The 20,293-nt window shown below is 34.3% G+C and overlaps 1 protein-coding gene across 6 annotated transcripts in view; it reads right to left on the reverse strand.

Moving 5' to 3' along the window:
* ZBTB46 (zinc finger and BTB domain containing 46) overlaps positions 1 to 20,293 on the reverse strand; it is a 159,011-nt gene that overhangs the window by 113,476 nt on the left and 25,242 nt on the right. The gene's annotated exons all lie outside the window — the stretch shown is intronic.

The following is a 20,293-nucleotide window of genomic DNA, read 5'->3' on the forward strand; positions in this document are numbered from 1 at the left end:
ACAGGGTTAATAGGAGATCTCAAATCCATATGAAACAATAAGATGGGGAAGATACCAATTGACAATTTTTTCACTCATTGCACAGTTCTGAGTCACAGAAGAACAGACTGAGAAGGGGTTCTGTACACAAGGATGACATTCCCAGGAGAAGAGATCTGGGGCAGTGTTTAGAGAAAGAAGTTCAGAAACTGCTTGAAGCTCAGACACCAGGCTCAGTGCAGGAGCTCATTTCTGGCATTTAACAATAATGATGCTTGTCCTTCATTTTCTAAGAAGACCACGACAACCGGGAAGTGATGTCATGACAAGCACATAAATTGGATTTGAGTGAGGTGGGGCTGTGCTAAGTCACCAGCCTCACTTCTCCTCCAGAGCCACCTGGGTCCAGTGGCCAGATAAGAATCAGGATGACAGGAGATGGTCCTGGATGGGATGCAGTCAGGGTTTAGTGACTTGCCCAAGGTCACACAGTTAGTTAGTAGCAAATATCTGGGGCTGGATTTGAACTCCCATCCTCCTGAATCCAAGGCCAGTGCTCTATCCACTGTGCCATCTAACTGCCCTCTAGTTTTAGTCTAGCTTACAAAGGAATGACTAAAACAGGAATGGAAGACCAAAGTGGAGCCTACAATCTGCTCTTCTGAATTAACAGAGTTTTCCAGTTGGCATGGAAGACCAAAGTGGAGCCTACAATCTGCTCTTCTGAATTAACAGAGTTTTCCAGTTGGCTGGTAGGGGTGGATTCTAGGAGCAATCTTCTCTTGTTCAGAAGAAAACCCAGTTCAAGACCAAGGGGACAGCAATCAGATTTTGACCTGGATTGGACTACTTTGGGAGCCCCGAATGCTTGCCAGAATAACACAATATTCAAGTGCTATAGAGTCCAGTCTTTGCTTCAAGTCTACACCAGGAAATAAGCTTGAAGAATGAGCATACAAACAAAAAAAGAAGCTCATTATAAAGAGTTATTGTGGGGGCAAGGAAATTTGAGACACATTCAAAAGGAAAGAAAGACTCCAAAACATCTACAAACAAAACTTCATAGAAAAACACATTTTGGGCACAAATTCAAACAAAATTTCTGTAAGAGATAAAGCTAAAATTGTTATATATAAGTGTGTGCATGTACATATCCATCCTTAATTGTAACTATCCTGGGGATGGGGAGGTGGGTTGGAAGGGAAAAAATAAAGTGCAAAGGAGAGAGCAGAATCTATAAGGAAGCAAAGAAAAAGGATAATTTTGAACACAATGTGTAGTATTTATTATGTAGCCTTTCTAATAAGCTTTTTATTATGAATCCTCTCTTTTATTTTGTGTCACATAAGTTTTTTCTTATTTTGTATTTAGAAAAAAAGAATAAAAACAGAAAAGAGGAAAATGAAAAAAGAGTGTAAATGTTTTTTATAAATGGAATGAACACTTGAGGAAGTTTTAGAGAACTGAAAAGGGAATTAACAGCCTGACATAAAAAGAATAAAACTGCCCAATCAATAAACTCCCTGAAAATTAAATTTTGGACCCAATAGAAATCAATGACTTCATGAGGCAATAAAAATATTAAAACAAAGTTCAAAGGTAGAGAAAAAAGACTAATTATCAATTTTTTTAGGTTTTTGCAAGGCAAATGGGGTTAAGAGGCTTGTCCAAGACCACACAGCTAGGTAATTATTAAGTGTTTGAGACTGGATTTGAACGCAGGTGCTCCTGACTCCAGGGCCGGTGCTTTAATCCACTGTGCCACCTAGCCGCCCCTTAATTATCAAATTTTAAGAAATGAAAACTTGCAAATAATAGCCATACGAGAGTTACCAGTTCACAGGAGGAAAAAGTACTTCAATCAGCTTTGAATCAAGTAGCAAAAACCAATCAGGTTCACACGTGATTTAGGAGCCATCACCATAAAGGAAAAAAACTCTTAGAATACAATATTCAACAAGACAAAGAATATTGTGCTGTAGCCACTTAATTGGCTAAAGGGGGGGAAATATATCTTTAATGAAATAGAGGACTTCCAAGTTGTGATGAAATAACCAGAGTAGCATAAAATCTTTTAAATTCAAACTTCAAAAAACTATCTTCCTATGTGGCCTTGGGCAAGCCACTTAACCCCATTTGCCTTGCAAAAAAAAACAACCTAAAAAAAAAAAAGAAAAAACTATCTTCACTGGATGAAGTGAAGCAAAATATCAAAAGTTCAACATGAAGGAACAATGCTTAAAACTAAACAAGGATAAACTGCTTACATTCAGATATAGGTAGGTGATACAGGTTTCCCCTCTGATTCCTATTATAATCAGGAGTCACAGATATAGACCTCATAGAAAAAAGGCCTGGGAGTGATTCAGTTATGTCTTATTGATCTTAAGAATGGAAAGAGACGGGAAGAAGACTATTTTGAATGTAAAGGTTTAGCAATAATGGGGGAAATGATCTTAATCAGGGTCCATGAGTAGACATCTATACAAACAAGGGGAGGGGCTAATGGGGAGCAGCTGACACTTTGGTTGAAGGAAAGAAAACATACATAAACTGTTGGGTACAGAAATCTATTTTCCTCAATAAGGAAATAGAAGGGAAAGGGGAGAAGTGAAGAGAATGAATTAGAGAGAAGGTAGATTAAAGGAAAGATTAGTTCTAAGCAAACTCTAAGGATGTATAAAAATATTTATATATTGGGCCGGCTAGGTGGCGCAGTGGATAGAACACTGGCCCTGGAGTCAGGAGTACCTGAGTTCAAATTTGACCTGAGACACTTAATAATTGCCTAGCTGTGTGGCCTTGGGCAAGCCACTTAACCCCATTGCCTTGCAAAAAAAAAATGTATCTTTTTGAGGTGACTAAGAATGGGAATCTGAAGGGATCCTCACAAACTGGAGAATCAAACAAGTTATGCTATACAAAAATGATGGAAGATGATTATATTGAACTTTTCTTAGAGTAATGATCAACCACAATTTCAAAGGACTCATGATGAAACATGCTTCTACCTGTCTCCTGAGAGGTGAAGTATTCATTCTAAGTGAGTACAAAAAGAAAAAGATTTATTTTTGATTAGGGCAATTTTGTTATTGAGTTTAATTTCTTGTGTTCTCCTGAAATAAGTGGGAAGGTGGGTTTATATATTATATATGTCAAATATAAAATATTTTTATAAATATATTAAATTTAAATACATTAAATAAAATGTTTAAAAACTATAAAATGAATAATAATTTAATCTCATTTTTAAAAAGAGGAAAACCAAATTGTTCCCATCAAAAATAAAAATGAAGAATTCACAACTGAAGAGGAAATAAAAATCATCAGAAACTATTTTATCCAACTATATGCCAACAAAATTTATAGCAGAGGAATTTAATATTTATAGAAACACAAAATATCAAGATTAACAAAAAAGAAACAAACTCAATATCTGAAAAAGAAATTTAAAAAATAGCATAAATGAACTGCCAAAGGAAAAAAATGCTCCAGAATCAGATGGATTTACAAAGAACAAATAATTTCAAATTTACATAAAATGTGTATAATATTACAACAAGAAAGAACTCCTCTTCTAATATTTTTTCTATGATACAAATAAATTCCTGATACATAAACTGGGGAGAATGGATGGGTAGGGGCAGTTAGGTAGCTCAGTGGATACAGCACAGGCCCTGGAAACAGGAGGACCCAAGTCAGATTTTACCTCAGACATTTGATACTTACGAGCTGTGACACTAGGCAAGTCACTTAACCCTATTGCCTTGCAAAAAAAAAAAAAAAAAAGAAATGAAGAATGGAAAGAAAACTATAGATCAATAGTACTAAAAACATTGATGTTATTAAGCAAATGAGATACAAAACATTAGAAAGATCAAACATTATTCAGGTTGGTTTTATACCAGCATTTAATATAAGGAAAATTAGAAATCTTACAAATCACATTAATACTATAAATAAAAACCACATGATTATATCAATAGATGCTGGAAGAACTTCTGACAAATCAATAACCATTTCTGCCAAAAAAAAATCAAACAAAGCACTGGAAAACATAGGGAAGGGAAAGAGTCTGCCTTGATATAACTGATAATAGTATAAAAAACTAGGAACAAACATTATGTATAAGGGAGAAATGTTAAAGGCCTTTCCAATAATCAATAGTGAAGATGCCCATTGTCCTCCATCATTATTGAATAAAATCCTAGAAATGCTAGCTACAGCCATAGGGTAAGAAAGAAATTGAGGCATTGACAAAGATGAAACAAAATTATCATATTTTTGCAAATGATACGATTTGTTTATTTAGATAACTTTAGAGTCAAATAAAAATGTCATTGAAATAACGAAGCTAGTAATTTTTCAGGATATAAAATGAATCCACTTTAATCATTAGCATTCATGTATATTATCAACAAAATCTATCAGGAAGAAATAGAAAGGGAATTCCATTAAAAATAACAACCAAAAAGCATAAAATTCTTGGGAGTCTGTCTACCAAGATGTACTGAAGAACTGTATGAATTTAGCTACAAAACACCATTTTCATAAATACAGGCTTAAATAATGGAGAAATAATTTAATTCTTCTATGCCATATTAATTAAAGAATTATTTTACTAAACCAGAAAAATATAATGAAATTCACCTGACAGAATGGCAAAAGGTCAAGAATATCAAGGGCAAAAAGGAAAAAGATAAGGGGCTTACTAGTACTAAATCTCAAACTACATAGAAAGCAGTAATCATGAAAAAGATTTGGTACTGATGATCAGTGGAACACATTAGACACACAAAAATACATAAACATAATAGTACATAGTTTCATAAACCAAAGATTCCAATTATACTGTAAGAACTCATTATTGGATTAAAATTGTTAAGAAAGCTAGGAAACAGTCTGAGAGAAAGTAGATTTAAAAGGTAACATCATAAATAATTTCAAAGAGTAAAAAAAAAATACTTTAAAAAAATATGCCTTAGGGCAAGAGCTCATGACCAAAAAAGGTCAAAGATTCCAAAGATAAAATGATTAGATTTTATTATATAAAATGAAAAGGGTTTTATATAAACAAATCTAATGCAATTAAAAGGAAATAGGTAACTGAAGGAAAATCTTGGGTAGGCTAGGTGGCGTACTGGATAAAGCACCGGCCCTGGAGTCAGGAGTACCTGAGTTCAAATCCGGTCTCAAACACTTAATAATTACCTAGCTGTGTGGCCTTGGGCAAGCCATTTAACCCCCTTTGCCTTGCAAAAACCTAAAAAAAAAAAGGAAATAGGTAACTGAAGGAAAATCTTTGCAGCTTCTCCAAAAAAGGTGTCATACACAAGAAATATAAAAAATTAAAATGAATATATATGATTAAAAGCCATTTTCTAATAGGTAAGTGGTCAAAGAATATGAATAGGCACTTTTCTTTTTTTTGCAAAGCAATAGGGTTAAGTGACTTGCTCAAAGTCACACAGCTAGGTAATTATTTAATGTCTGAGGTTAGATTTGAACTCAGGTCCTCCTGACTCCAGGACTGGTGTTCTATCTACTGTGTCAGCTACCTGCTCCTCACCATCTAGCTGCCCTGAATAGACAGCTTTCAAAGGAAGAAATTCAAACTATCAACAATCGCAAAGACTATTCAAAATAATGAATAATTAGAGAAATTCCTATTGAAGTATTTTGAGACTCCACTTCACACTCATCAGAATGACAAAAGAAGAATATGATAAGAAGGGAAACAAGTACACTGGTACATAGCTGATGGAGTTGTGAATGGGTCTAGTTGTTCTGGAAAGAATAACCAAAAAAGGTAATATATTTTGCATAATCTTTGATCCACATATTCCACACTATTCAAAGGAAAAGAAAATGAGCCCTTATTGTACAAAAATATTTATAGCAGTAATTGTTGTGGTGGCAAAGAACTGGAAACCAAAGGAGTACCCATCTAGCAGTGAATGGCTAACCAAATCATGGTTAACAAGTATAACAATGTTATCATCCTATATAAATGGCAAAATGGACAATTTCAGAGGAAACTGAGATGACTTCTCTGAATTGATGTGAAGTCAACAGAATCAAATGAATAATTTTTACTTTAACAACATTAATAAAGAAAAACAACTTTTAAGTATTTAGAAATCTGAACAATGATAAATTGAAAATTCAGAAGACTGACAATGAAGCACACCACTCACAACTTCACAGAAATGTAATGAATTAAAACGTAGAATAAGATATGGATTTTTGGATATGACCATTGTGGGAATTCATCTTGCTGAACAATTCATATTTATTTTTAAAATTTTTAAAATTTATTTAAGTAAATGGGGTTAAGTGACTTGCCCAAGGTCATACATCTAGGCAATTATTAACTGTCTGAAGCTGAATTTGAACTCAGGTCCTCCTGACTTGAGGGCTGGTACTCTATCCACTGCACCACCTAGCTGTCTACAATTCATATTTATTATAAGGGTTTTTTAAAAGTTCAACTGGGGAGGAGGATGGGGGGAGGAACCATGGGAAGGATAATAAATGCTTGTAAAATTAAATAATTTTTTGAGCAAATTTAGATCTATGTAATAGCTCAGATTGCTTTATGATGGGGGAATGGGGGAGGGGACAGAAGGAGGGAGAAAAATGTAAAATTCAAAACCTTGTAAAAATGATAAAAACTATATAGCATGTAGTTAGAAAAATAAAGAAATAAAATATTTAATAAGAATATTGGAAGTATGGAATATTTAATTTAAGGCCACTTTGGGGGCAGTTAGGTGGTGCAATGAATATAGTACTGGCCCTGTAGTCAGGAGGACCTGAGTTTAAATCCAGACTCAGACACTTAATAATTGCCTAGCCGTGTGATCTTGAGCAAATAATTTAATCCCATTGCCTTGCAAAAAAAGTCACTTTTATTAGCAAGTCTAAGTTGTTTTTAAAATATTAAAACATTATTGTAGCATTAATAATTGTGACATTTAAATACTTTTTAATCTATTAATAACAATATTTTAAAAATTATTATTTTCCCACCCCTTGTTAAGCTTAATGATTCATAATACTGAGTGATAAAGAACATAAAAGGAGGCACACTAGCACTCTCAAGTCTGAGGAATTCAAACCCAATTCAAAGTTTTATCTATTACACATCCCTTTGGTTCTTTGTTCAGAAAAACAGATAGTCAGATTAACTACTCTGTGAAAAAGAATCACAGATTTAGATAGTAATAAAGTAAACATCAGTTAAAAAACCACTTTGCAATTTGAGATCCTAGTCTGTGGACTTTAAATTGAAAATAATGCAGCTCTTTAAAAGGTAAATGCATTATTGTAACAAAATAATTTCAGTTTTCCTTGAGGAATGTACCTTCCTATCCTTAAGAATGTGAAAAACAAAGTAAAACATACTTTAAAACATCTGGAAGTAAAAATTACATTGAGAAAAAAAGAGAATTGTTAGTAGCTTTATGAATAGAGGATCTGAGTACAAAATAAATTACCTTGTAAGTATACATGGGGAAGATTTTAGTTTGATTTCCCAACTTGGGTGAGGTGGATGTGAAATATTGGTTTCTGCCACAACTATCTGACTGAATGGTAGACAGCCCAGCTTCTAAATACCTATCTAAATAAAAGTCTGAAGTTTGCAGCAAACTAAATAATGGCCAAAAAGTTCAATGAGAAAACACAGAAAATTACTTCTTCCACTCCAGAAATGCATGAAAAGTCAGCCAGAAGGCCAGAGCCAGATACCAAAGGCAAGAGCTCTCCCTCTGCTCCTACCCCAGGAAAGTCAGCATCAACCAGACATGTAGCCTGCAAGGCTTTCTGTTTCTGAGGGTAACAAGAGCAAAGAACTTTCCCGAGAAAGTCCCAAAGTGGTCAAAAAGGCCTATAGAAACCACAAAAATGTCAGGGGATAATGACCAGAGAGATGTCTGCCCTTTCAGATCAATAGTGCTCAGACTTGGACAGCCTAGGTACCAAGGCTAGAGAAAACTATGAACTTCAGAGATCCAGAAAAGCCTAACCCCCCTCCCCCCAGAAATGGAGGTCAGTCCAAGAACCCAGAATGATTACAAGCAGGGACCCAGTGAGACCAAGAGGTGTTTTAGGAGGTAGAATCTGAACTTGGCACAAAACCCCAAAACAAAAAAATATCATCCAGTATCAAAAGTTATTGGAAATCTAACTCTTTAACAATTGCAAGCGGGGGTGGGGGTGGGAATGGATTTTCCACAAGGACTGCATGAATACTCAGAAGAATATAGAAAAAGAAATACAATGGAATATAGGCTCTGGAGGAAATCATTGGAAGAAGAAATAGTTAGAAAAAGAAAGCAGTAAGCAAGAATTGGATTCCCTGAAAATTAGACTTAGACCAAACAGAAATCACTGGTTCTATGAAACAATAAGAAATATTAGGTGGAAAAAATAAAAAGATTTTTAAAAATAAGGGAAGGTATATAATATTTGTTATCAAAACCAATAGACCTGGAAAACAGGTCAAGGGAGGGATATTTTAAGAATTCCTGAATTCCCTGCAAACCATAATTAAGAAGAGCCTAGATACTACATTTCAATGACTCACAAATGAAAACTGTCTAGATCTAATAGAATTAAGAAAGCAAAGTGAAGACAGAAAAAAAAAATCCACTAATGGTTCACTTCCTGTAAGGAACCTCAAAAAGAAAAAAAATCTCAAGAATGTCATAGCTAAAATCTAAAGCTCTCATATAATATAAAAAGTACTGCAAACAATCAGAAGGAATCAGTCCAAGTAACCAAGGACAGTCAGGATCACACAAGGCCTGGCAGTTTCTATTAACAATCAGGGATCTTAGAATATAATATTCCAAAAGACAAAAGGTTTAAGCTCACAACCAAGAATAACTTATCCCAAAAAGTTGCATATAACCCATGAGGCTGGAGATGGGAATGGATCTTTAATGAAATAGAGGATTTCTGATGAAAAGAACTGAACTGATCAGGGACCTTGAAAGACAAACACATGAGTCCAGAGAAACTTAAAGGTAAATTTATTTAATCAGAAGGAATTATTTGATGATATAGTATGCTTACATACTAACAGAGGGAGAAGAAACAGGTGTACCATCAGAAGTTAACAGAGGTCTTTATGTAATTGAGGAGGTTGAACTGGTTCTATTTTGAGGTTTTGAAGAGAGAAAAAGAAAGAGAAAGAAAGATAAAAGAAGGAATACACAAGAATAGAAAGGAGAAAGAATGGAGTAGAACATGAATAAAATTATTTCTCATAATTGGAACATGTGAAAAGAACATACAAACATGAAAGAACAGTTGAAGTAATGGAGACCAGATGAACTTCACTCTTAGAAATGGACGAAGGAGGAAGACTGAACACACAATCTGATGCAGAAATACCTCCAACAATACAGGGAAACAAATAGGAATGGGAGAGACAGATAAAAAAAAGTCTAAGAAAGAAAGTATAGTTAGAAGGTGCAGAAACATACATTTTGGACAAGACTAATTTGAAGATTTCTTGACTATGTTTACTTGAAAAGGATCAAGAAAGAATGATATATAAAAAAGAGAGAGGAACATGTAACATTTAAAAAATGCACAGAAACGAAAGTAGCTCAGAAGACATGGTTTTGAAAATAACACATAGAATTTATAAATATTTTATGTGTAACCCATATCAGATTACTTGCTGTTATGGGGAGAAGAGAGGGAAGGAAGGGGGATAGAAAAATGTGTAACTCAAAAGCTTACAAAAAAGATGAATGCCGAAAACAATTTTTTCATGTAATTGGAATAAAATAAAATAAAAAATAACATTTTAAAAAGAATTTGTAAGTATTTTAAAAGCAAGAAGTGTGAAGTGATGATTTATGGAATGTTCTTTTTTACATTTTTCTGTGATTATATGTACACAGATACACATATACATATATATATATTGAAATGTAGACACTACCTTTAATTAGTAACTTCGACTTTTAAATAGTATAGTCTTTGTAACCAATGGTGTTCATAATTACAGGCTGAACTATCTGATTACCAGTGTGGTCACAGTTACATTTTAAAAGTCTTTTTAAAGTAATATTAACTATTAAGGTCATCTAGGTGGTATAGTGGGTAGAGCACTGGTCCTGAAGTCAGGAGGACCTGAGTTCAAATCTGATCCCAGACACATAATAATTATTTAGCTGTGAGAGCCACGGGGTAGTCACTTAATGTCATTGCCTTGAAAATAATGTTAACTATTACTTTAACTATAATTGTAGTTATTTCTAGATATTTTACCTTCATATTTTTGTTTATATATATTAATAAATCAGAGTATTATAGATTTAGATATTTCTACTTTGGCACAATGTTACTCCACTATTTTTTTCTTAGATACATATCTGATAGAACACACTCAAATTCACTAAAGTAATTTAATAGATTATAGAGTATTTGTTGATAACACATTCTATTAGATATTTCAAAAGGCTGTTACCTAGCTCCTTTTTAAGGACACAACAGATTCCAAGAATCTGGTGAGCTCAACATCTTTTGACCTCTTCAAGAGCATTATTTTGGCTGATAGAACCTAAATACACAATTCAATTTAATATGCATAGTATGTCTACATAGTATTCCAAGCATTGTAGCTACAAAGTAAATAATGAAAATGTCCCTACCTTCATGCAGCTTTCATTCTACTGAAGGGATGGAGGGGATACTATCTGATATAAAAAGCTACTTGAAAACTAGGATGTGTATTTATCAAACTCATAGGATTAAAGCATATGTCATCATTTGAAGGAAGTTTTAGTTCGGACATGTGCAAATCTATTAGATAAATTTTCCTTGAACAACTATGCTCTAATAAATCTTAACAATCACCCAGAAGAATGATGAAATAAAGGTACACATAGAGAAGGAAGATACATAGAATTTGGATATATGGGAATGATAAAATAAATATAGTCACCAAAAATGGTAGATGGGAAAGAAACAAATGTGGAGAAAATCTACAACTAAGAATTTCATAAACTGCACTCAGGACAAAGGACATAAAAACCACCTCAATTTGCCATGAGGGAGAGGGGATATCTTTCCACCAAAGACGGAAATAGGGGCCCCCAGGATACAAAACCATTCATGGGAAGGTTGCTTATTCAACAAATGCATCGCAGATTATGACAGCCAATATACAGCTTCTATTTAAAATGACCTTAACGTATTAACACAAGTAATTATTAGTGTACACTTTTCATCCAGAAAGTCATATTACTGGGGAGGGGGCAGATGAAATAGTATCAACCGCATCCCTGAAACCCTCAAAGTATCAAGTTAGAGCTAGAAGGGACTCTAGGGAGGACTTATTGGATGAAGAATGAACCAATAAAAAGTATTTATTGTGCACTTACTGTGTACTAGGCATTGTACTAATTTCCAGGAATATAAATACAAAAAGCAAGGGAATCCCTATCCTGAAAGAACTTACATTCTAAGGGAAAAAGAAAATATATATAAAGAAGTAGTCTGGAAAGTTATGGGGCTAGTAAGTGTGGTCACTGGGCATTTGATTGCTGAGTCTTTTCCAAGAATAATAGTGTTGTCTTCATTACTAAAGATCATTTAGTCCAACTCAATTCTATTTATTTTTTTTTTACTGAAAATGTAAAGAGGAAAATTCATTGAAAGTTCACTGAAACAAGACTGAGCTGAGATTACGTCAAATAGACACTGTCTTAGATATGCTGACTGTCATAAATGGTCCAACACCTTCATTTTACACAGGGGAAAAATAGAGATCTAGAGACAGAATTAAAGCAAAGTCTAGAACCTAGTTGTTTTTTTGTTTGTTTTTGCTAGGCAATGGGGTTAAGGGCTTGCCCAAGGCCACACAGCTAGGTAATTATTAAGTGTCTGAGGCTGGATTTGAACTTAGGTACTCCTGACTCCAGGGCTGGTGCTTTATTCACTGAGCCACTTAGCCACCCCTAGAACCTAGTTTTAACCCTAGGCCAGCACTTTTTCAAAGTCTAGAGAATGGGGGGAAAGCTATGGCTCCTTCCCTTCCTTTGCCCAGAGCCTCATTCCTGCCAAGAGGCCAATGTAGGTTGATCTAGCCAATCACAGACAAAAAAAGTAGAGAGGCTTTCTAGCTTGTCTTTAGTAACTGAATGCAACCTTTTCTTAGTTGACAAAATGTTTTAAGAGATAGCACTTGAAGGGTCTGACCCTAACTTTTAAGGACCACCTTCTGTACTCATATCATGGGAACCTATCTCATTCAAGACTCTTTCCCCCACCTCACCTGCTGTACTGCTCCACACTAGACCTGGGCAGAATTTATCTAAATCTCCCTTCTACCCTCATAGGTCTTTACTGGAAGAATCAAAGGAGACACTTAAACAGTATGCTGAGAGGAAGTCTGCTCTTCCTTCCTTCCTACCACCCTACCAGTTCTGCCTGACTGAACCAAACTAGTCTAATCTTCTTCCAGGAATAATTACCTGACTTTGGGTCGGACCCTAGTTACTGGAAGATGAATGCTACAGTTCAAATGGACATTACTTTTAAGTTTGTTGCTGTTCCGTTGTTTTCAGTTCTGTCTGGTTCTTTCTAAATCCATTTGGGATTTTCTTGGCAAAGGTACTGGAGCGGCTTGCCATTTCCTTCTTTAGATCATTTTACAGATGAAAAAAGTGAGGCAAACAGGGATAAGTGACTTGTCTAGGATCATAAAACTAAAAATTATCTTAAAAGTTAGATTAGAGCAATAAACACAAACATACTCTTCTAAAGTCACAATGGTCTTTTCCTAAGAAATGTTTTGGGGCAAGTTGAAATTTGGGGCAGTGAGGAAATAATTTGAGACAAGTTAAAATTCTTAGCATTTCAAGAGAATGGCAGGGGGGATAGTAAAAGTAGAACTATTATCCCACTCATCTACTCTAGATACTATAGTTCTAATATTGAAACTTAAGATTCTGTCAGTTTTAATGGCTGCCTCAACATACTCCAAATACATATATACCCTGAAGTCCAGTAAAAACCCTAGGATTTCTTTTCACACGAATAGCTTTCTAGGAACTCTCCCATAATCTGATTTGTGGAGTTGCATTCCATTTATGCCCTCATGTAAATACATAAAAGATAAAAATTTGTTAAAAAGAATGGGTGGAGCACTAGTAGGAAGGACTACCTTACAGACTGAAATTGATTCATTAAACACCATTTATTTGTTCTGGTTAGTCATCCAATTCTAAGACCCCCAACAGTACTATTTTCCAGTTCATATTCTTCTATTTTTGTCCCAAGAATATAATGAGTGAATTTGTTAAATGACTTGCTGAAATCCCGACATTATCTATAGCATTCCCAAAAAGGAGATGAAAATAATTGGTTCAGAATAAATTCCTTCTGGTTCTTAGTGATTCCTCATTCTGTACTGATGGCAAACCAATACCCTTATATTTTGGATCACAATTTATCTGAGAAATTTGCTGCAAAGATTTTTTCCTAATTGTTTCTATTCTAATTATAATGATAATGATTTTGCTTGTGCAAAAGTGTTTCAGTTTCATGTAAGCAAAATTGTCCATTTTATCTTCTGTGATCAACTCTTTTCTTTGTTCATTCTTTGATAGTTCTTTGAGAATTATCTACTTAGCCTCAATTTTTTTGTGAAATTATGTTTATCATTAATATATTTGGAACTCCTTGTGGTATATAATATGTACTATAGGTTGTTTTATAAATTTAATTTCTGCCAAATGACATTATAGTGTATATGAATTTGTCTTTTCTGGTGAGTTTTACAGAGCCATTTAAACTTTTTTTTTGTCAAATAGAATTCCTTATGCCAGTAGTTGGTTACTTTGTGTTTATCAAATACCAGGCTTTTATATTAAACTGTTTACAGGTTTTATGTTCCTAATGCGTTCCATTGCTCAACCTTTCTATAAAAAAAAGATTATTGTTTTAAGGCATAGTTTAAGATCTTGAACTGCTAGGTCCCCATTCAATCCTCCTTTTAAAAAATTCTTTCCTTTATAGATCTTGATCTTTTTGTCCCTTCACAACAATTTTTTATATAGTTCTTTAAAGTATGACACTAAATCTGTAAATTAATTTAGACAGAAATATTTTTGTAATATCAGTAAAGCCCAACAATGAACAATTAAAATTGTTGTTCAGCTGTTTTTTCAACCCTTTCTGACCCTATTTAAGGTTTTCTTAGCTAAGAGTGGTTTGTCATTTCTTTCTCCAACTCATTTTACATCTGAGAAAACTGAGGCAATCAGGGTTAAGTGACTTGCCCAGAGAAAGACTTCTAGTTAGATGAAGCAAGATTTGAACTCATGATGAAGAGTCTTCCTGACTCCAGGTTTGGAGCTCTATCCATTACACCATCTTCTTACTATCCCAATCACTTTCCTTAAGAAATGCTCTAGCTTTTAAATATCCTTCCACACAGTGAGCTCACAAAATTTTCTTTTCCTTAGGAAAAAAAAAATTACTTCCCTCCTGAAGTCCCATTATGTTTCCTCACTGAGTCCAGTTGGTGATCCTTAGATTCCTTAAAGATATGCTATCAAAGTACAAGTTCAATAGGTATAACACCAAGCAGGAAGGTGTTGCTTAAGGGTTTAGAAACAGAATATATAGTTCTCATCTGAGAAATATGCCAGCTAAGTTCAGAAAGCGGTCTCAAGATGATAAATTTTTCACTTATAGCAACTCCCTAAGACTCCTACTTAAGTCACTGAAGAAATGTTATTTACAGGGCGGCTAGGTGGCGCAGTGGATAGAGCACTGGCCTTGGAGTCAGGAGTACCTGAGTTCAAAACCAGCCTCAGACACTTAATAATTACCTAGCTGTGTGGCCTTGGGCAAGCCACTTAACCCCCTTGCCTTGCAAAAAAAACTAAAAAAAAAAACCCTAAAGAAATGTTATTTACATCAATGAAGCAGTACCAACATCAACAAAACCACTCTCAATCAGTTGCTAAATCTTGGTGCTCCTTGGTCATCTTCATGTCATATCTCTGCCTCCAACTAGGTACTCCCACTTGCCCTGGGTTTCTGAATGGTAAAACTTCGTCATTTCCACTATCCTTCTAGGAACTGAAATGTCAATCAGTTGTTATATGTTGTCACTCATTATTCCTATGGGTTCTCAAATGAACATATCCCTTGGTCACCACTGCTTTATCATATGGTCTTCCTATAACAGAATGTAAATTCTTTCAGGGCAAAGTCTGTTTTGCTTTCTTTATTTCCATCTTCAGTGCCTAAGACAAAGAAAGCATCTAATAAATGCTTTTTCATTTAATCAAAACAGGAATTTGATAGTTCTATCTTGTGTCCTTCTCTTTTGTCCTCTTTCCCAAGATCTCAAAGTAGGAGGTTCTACCCCTTCTTTGCTCTTTCTCTTGCCCCTAGAGAACTTTTTTTAAAAATTACTTCAATAAACCTAAGTGTTGTACAAGATTATAATATTCTTATATCAGACAATAATATTTTTATAGGATCTTGCCATTCTACTGGTCCTTTATTCTCTGGTCCTCTAGCTGCCAGGTGAGGAAAAGGCTCAAAGTAATCAGTTCTCCTCATTTAAAAGTTAAACTAGAACCTTTAAGCAGGAACATTTAATTCTGGCTCAGACTTTTGAGTTATTATTTTGAGCTTCTCAGACAATCATTAGACTTTTCATCATCATAGTCATTCATAGTCAGAAAATAGCTCTCAAAAATTTCAAAGGGAAGAGGCAGAGAATACAATGCATGCTCTCTAAAATCAAGAAGCACAAATTCATATACACTATAAAAATTGATCCTTATGGCCAGTCAGTTCATCTTGTTTGTCTATCTATTTACAAACACACATGCACATGTGTGTGTATATAGAGGGATATGTCTATGTATATGTACATATGCATATATGTATGCATATATGAACTTTTAAAGCATAAATTTGTCAGTAAGATCCCTGATCAGTTATATAAGGCCTTTTAAAGAAATACCTTTTTTCTTTCTACCAGAATCAATTCTGACTGGTTTCATCAGAATTTAATTTTTGAGAGTTTCACTACTCCCTTGAACTAACTCTTTTTTTTTTTAGGTTGTTGTAAGGCAAATGGGGTTAAGTGGCTTGCCCAAGGCCACACAGCTAGGTAATTATTAAGTGTCTGAGACCGCATTTGAACCCAGGTACTCCTGACTCCAAGGCCGGTGCTTTATCCACTACGCCACCTAGCCGCCCCAGAACTAACTTTCTCTTAAGAGTCTCAGGTCATTGGACTTCTCTCTATAATATCTCAGGACCCTGAAATTCACTCTTCTAGAGTCTAATATAAATGCCAACATTTTCCTATAAATGCTAGAATGACACCATCACCTTCTCTCAAGTTTTTTAATCAAATATCAGTTTATTACTATTTCATTACTTTCTTTAACTTTTCTTTTTTTGCAAGGCAATGGGGTTAAGTAGCTTGCCCAAGGCCGCACAGCTAGGTAATTATTAAGTGTCTGAGGCTGGATTTGAACTCGGATACTCCTGATTCCAGGGCCGGTGCTCTATCCACTGCGCCACCTAGCCACCCCACTTTCTTTAACTTCTGAGAGATTAAATCAGACACAAAGTTGAGAATTATCAGTTTCCTTTCTTTGTACAGAGACAGACCTTTAACAGATTTCTGGATAGTTGAATTTTCTCATCATAAATATATCTTGCTTCTATATCAGCTTTATGAACTATGTGCCCTCTCCTCTTCAGGAATTAATTTGTATTTTCTTTGTATATATTCTGTTCTTAGATATTAGTGTTAATACTGTCTCCTGAATCCTCCTCCCTAACACAATAGAATATAATATCTCTTTTTTTCCATATTTGCATACTTAGAGAATTCAGTCTTTTTTTAAATCGTATACCACACAATCCCTGGACTTACATACCTTGAGCAGTAGTCTGACATCTCTGAAATTTTTGTGAGAATTGGCATGATCTTCTGGGAAAGCATGCTGGCTTTGGTTGAAAAAAGACAAGTGTTCAAATTATGATCTACTTCTTGCTGTGTGACCTCAGACACAAGACTTTTCACTTTTCTGTGCTCAGTTTATTTAACTTTAAAATAAGAGAGCTGAACTAGAACAATAGGATCATAGATTTAGAGCTGGAAGGGACCATAAAAATCAACCCCTAGTTCAACCCCTTATTTTACACATAAGAAAACTGAGACCCAAAAAGTTAAATGACTTATCCAAGGGTACAGACAGCAAATGGTAGAGCTGAAATTTAAACTATAATCCTAGGAAATATCAGGAACTGAGTGGCACAGTTTCTTGACTCAACAATTTCTTGATCCAGGGCCAACTAGTATTGATCCAGGGTCAACATCGTGTTAAAGAAGAGAAAAGCAACACCTCCAGTTAATGTAGATGGTCCAATAAAAACAGATCCCTCCAAGATTCTAATAATCCAAAGAACAAATAAAAATAACATATCAATATTTTTCAGTCAACATTCTCCTTAAGAGAATATATTTTGATTCACTCAGGAAATGTTCTTCCTAAACAATAACTCAGTAAATATTAATTGATGAAGAAGATGATGCTAGTAGTACAGGGTTATAAAATCATTAACTTTAAAAATATTAATCCCTGGGTGCCAGTTACATGAGGCCACCCTGGTAGCAAGAGATGTTAATGTTATTTTTAAAAATTACAAATAGAAGTTATAATAATAAAAATACACATTTATTATTCATTTCAACTCAATCACAATACAGTTAATGCTTCATGGGTAAGGACCATATAAATCACCAGGTCTGAAAATTCACAGAAAACATGAAATTTGAAGACTGCCATAAACTTATTTCACTTGCTGCATACTATGTATGCAAAACCCTAAATCAAGGTATAGGATAGTATACCCAAAGAACTATGTTATCAGGCAATTTTTCCCAATAATTTTATTTAAAAACTCAGACTAATTAGAGTTTATATCACTATCACATCCAAATAAACTTATCTGAACAAAAGCAACTCCTAAATCTTATACCTGATAGAAGTTTGTTTGCTACTGCTTTTGCCACCTGTCTATCTCTGTGCTCCCTCTGCTGACTCTGGATAGGAATGAGTATGTTCCTTCCAACAGAGCCCTGGAAATTTTAATATTGTTTATTTCCCTCTACCTAACTAGGAATAGAAGATGATCTGAGGAGGACTTAAAAAATGGATAAAAGAAAGAATATTTTTGAGTCTCCAACTACTTCTGTAATCACTAGGTAGGAGGGGTAGGGATTGGAGCTGTGAGTATAAAGGGATTCATTAAGGCCTCTGCCCAGTCAAGACAGATTGGTTTACACTGATCTCTTTACACATCTGGCTGGATCTAGTTGCAGTTCCATTCATAAAATTTCCTGTTACTCTGACACAGAAAAATTAACTTTTATAATACAAACATATTTCTCAGGCATCAGTTGAAATCTATGTCTACCAAGGCCATCCTATAGTTGGTTGTTTTTATTTTAATTTCACTACTTAAGGCAACCAATAGGCAGAATTTCACATTTTGTAGTAGCTATATTTACCCTAAAATTTTAAACTATGAGCATAAAGGCAAAAATGTCATCTAATCATTCCTATTTTTATGTGCAATTTACAATATCCAGAGTTAGTAGTTAACAGAACTGTCAATTATAGTATAACTACTGCCTAAATAGTCTTTATAGTGTCGAATTACAAAAGCAGAACCCCCAAAAAGGATATAATAAAGTTATTTCTGGGAGTAGTAGGTTGGAAGGAGAAAAAAATTTAAAATTTGTCCTCTGATTATAATATAGTATATGTACCTGGGTTAATTTCAATCCAACCATTTTTGAAAAGTGTTATAAAATAATTTGTTTTCACTGTAAACCCATGCTTCCTATCAAAAACATTATTAAACAGATCATCTACTAAGAAGCACTGAAGTAAATACTTTGTTAAAGTCAAGTTTATATTTAAGCAAGTATGGTAAAAGGTATGCTATTCTTTTAAGGATTAATTGTAAACACACACTTGTATTCAAAGAAAATCAATCTCTTACCTGGTTCATCAAGACTTCAGTCTGGACCTCCTTTAAATTAGATAATTTTTATTTCTCAATAACAGAACAGTCATTAGATTGTCTATTATCTTCCATATATTTTAAGAGTAAAAAAAGAAAAATTAAGCAGTAGGGTTTTATACCTAACATCCTGTAGCTAGCAACAATTATATGTATAAATTGACTACTTAAGTTTAAAAATATGCTACAAAAACTAGGTCAACTTTATACAAAATTAAATTATAGGTTCTCTTCAAAAGAACATCATACCCCTTGCAGCCTTCCCATTAAAAACTACTCCTTTTTTTACTCCCTATGATTCATAGGGACAATATAGTTCTTTGGGTACACTTCACTCCTCTTTCAGACTATTATTCTATCATTATTCCTGAATGGACATCCCTCTCTTGAGAGTAATATAATCAATTTTTAAAATTTAACAATTTTATTCATGTCTTTTGTTTTTTACATAACAATCATTTCATATATGAAGTAAAGCCTCTCTTGTAAAAACAACAACAAAAAACAATTAAATAAAGAGTGGTTATATCTGACTGTGTTATTCAGACATGTCCAATGCTTTGTCCCTTAGACCATATCACCCCAGGTCTTTCTAGAGGAAACCAAGGCAGGATTAAGTGACATGTCATACAGCTAGTAAGGGTCTAAGGTCATATTTGAACTCTGAAAGGTGAGCTTTCCTGGCTCCAGTTTCAGGCCACCTAACTGTCCTTATATCTGACAGTAGATGAACTCCTCCCTGCCCCCTCCATCTTGCTGAGAGTTTCATTCTATTCTCTGGGATCAAGTTTGGTTTTTATTCTGCATACCTTTCTTTTAGCATTCTTTTCTATTATTTTAATCATTATGTATAGTGTCCTGATTCTGTTTACTTCACTGTTGAGTTCATGCAAGGCTTCCCATGTTTCTCTGAATTCCTCATGATTAGGTCTTTGTGTAATTCATTTATGCCAATCTCTCCACATTCTTGTTGTTCTTCTACTTACCTCCAGTCATTTCTTTTTCAATTGTTAGTATCTGATTTAATATCCATAGTAAATATACCTCTAAAACCTACCACACAATTCATCAGGATTCTGAATTTCAATGATTTCCTTCTCCACTTCAGCTACAAATGGCAGTTACTCCATAGACCTCACATATCTCTATAATTAACACCATCAAGATCCCAAACTTTTAAATACCAATCTCAATCCAGAAATTCCTTCCATACTTC

The sequence above is a fragment of the Macrotis lagotis genome, chromosome 1, assembly GCF_037893015.1.
Source record: "Macrotis lagotis isolate mMagLag1 chromosome 1, bilby.v1.9.chrom.fasta, whole genome shotgun sequence".
Classification (NCBI taxonomy): Eukaryota; Metazoa; Chordata; class Mammalia; order Peramelemorphia; family Peramelidae; genus Macrotis; species Macrotis lagotis.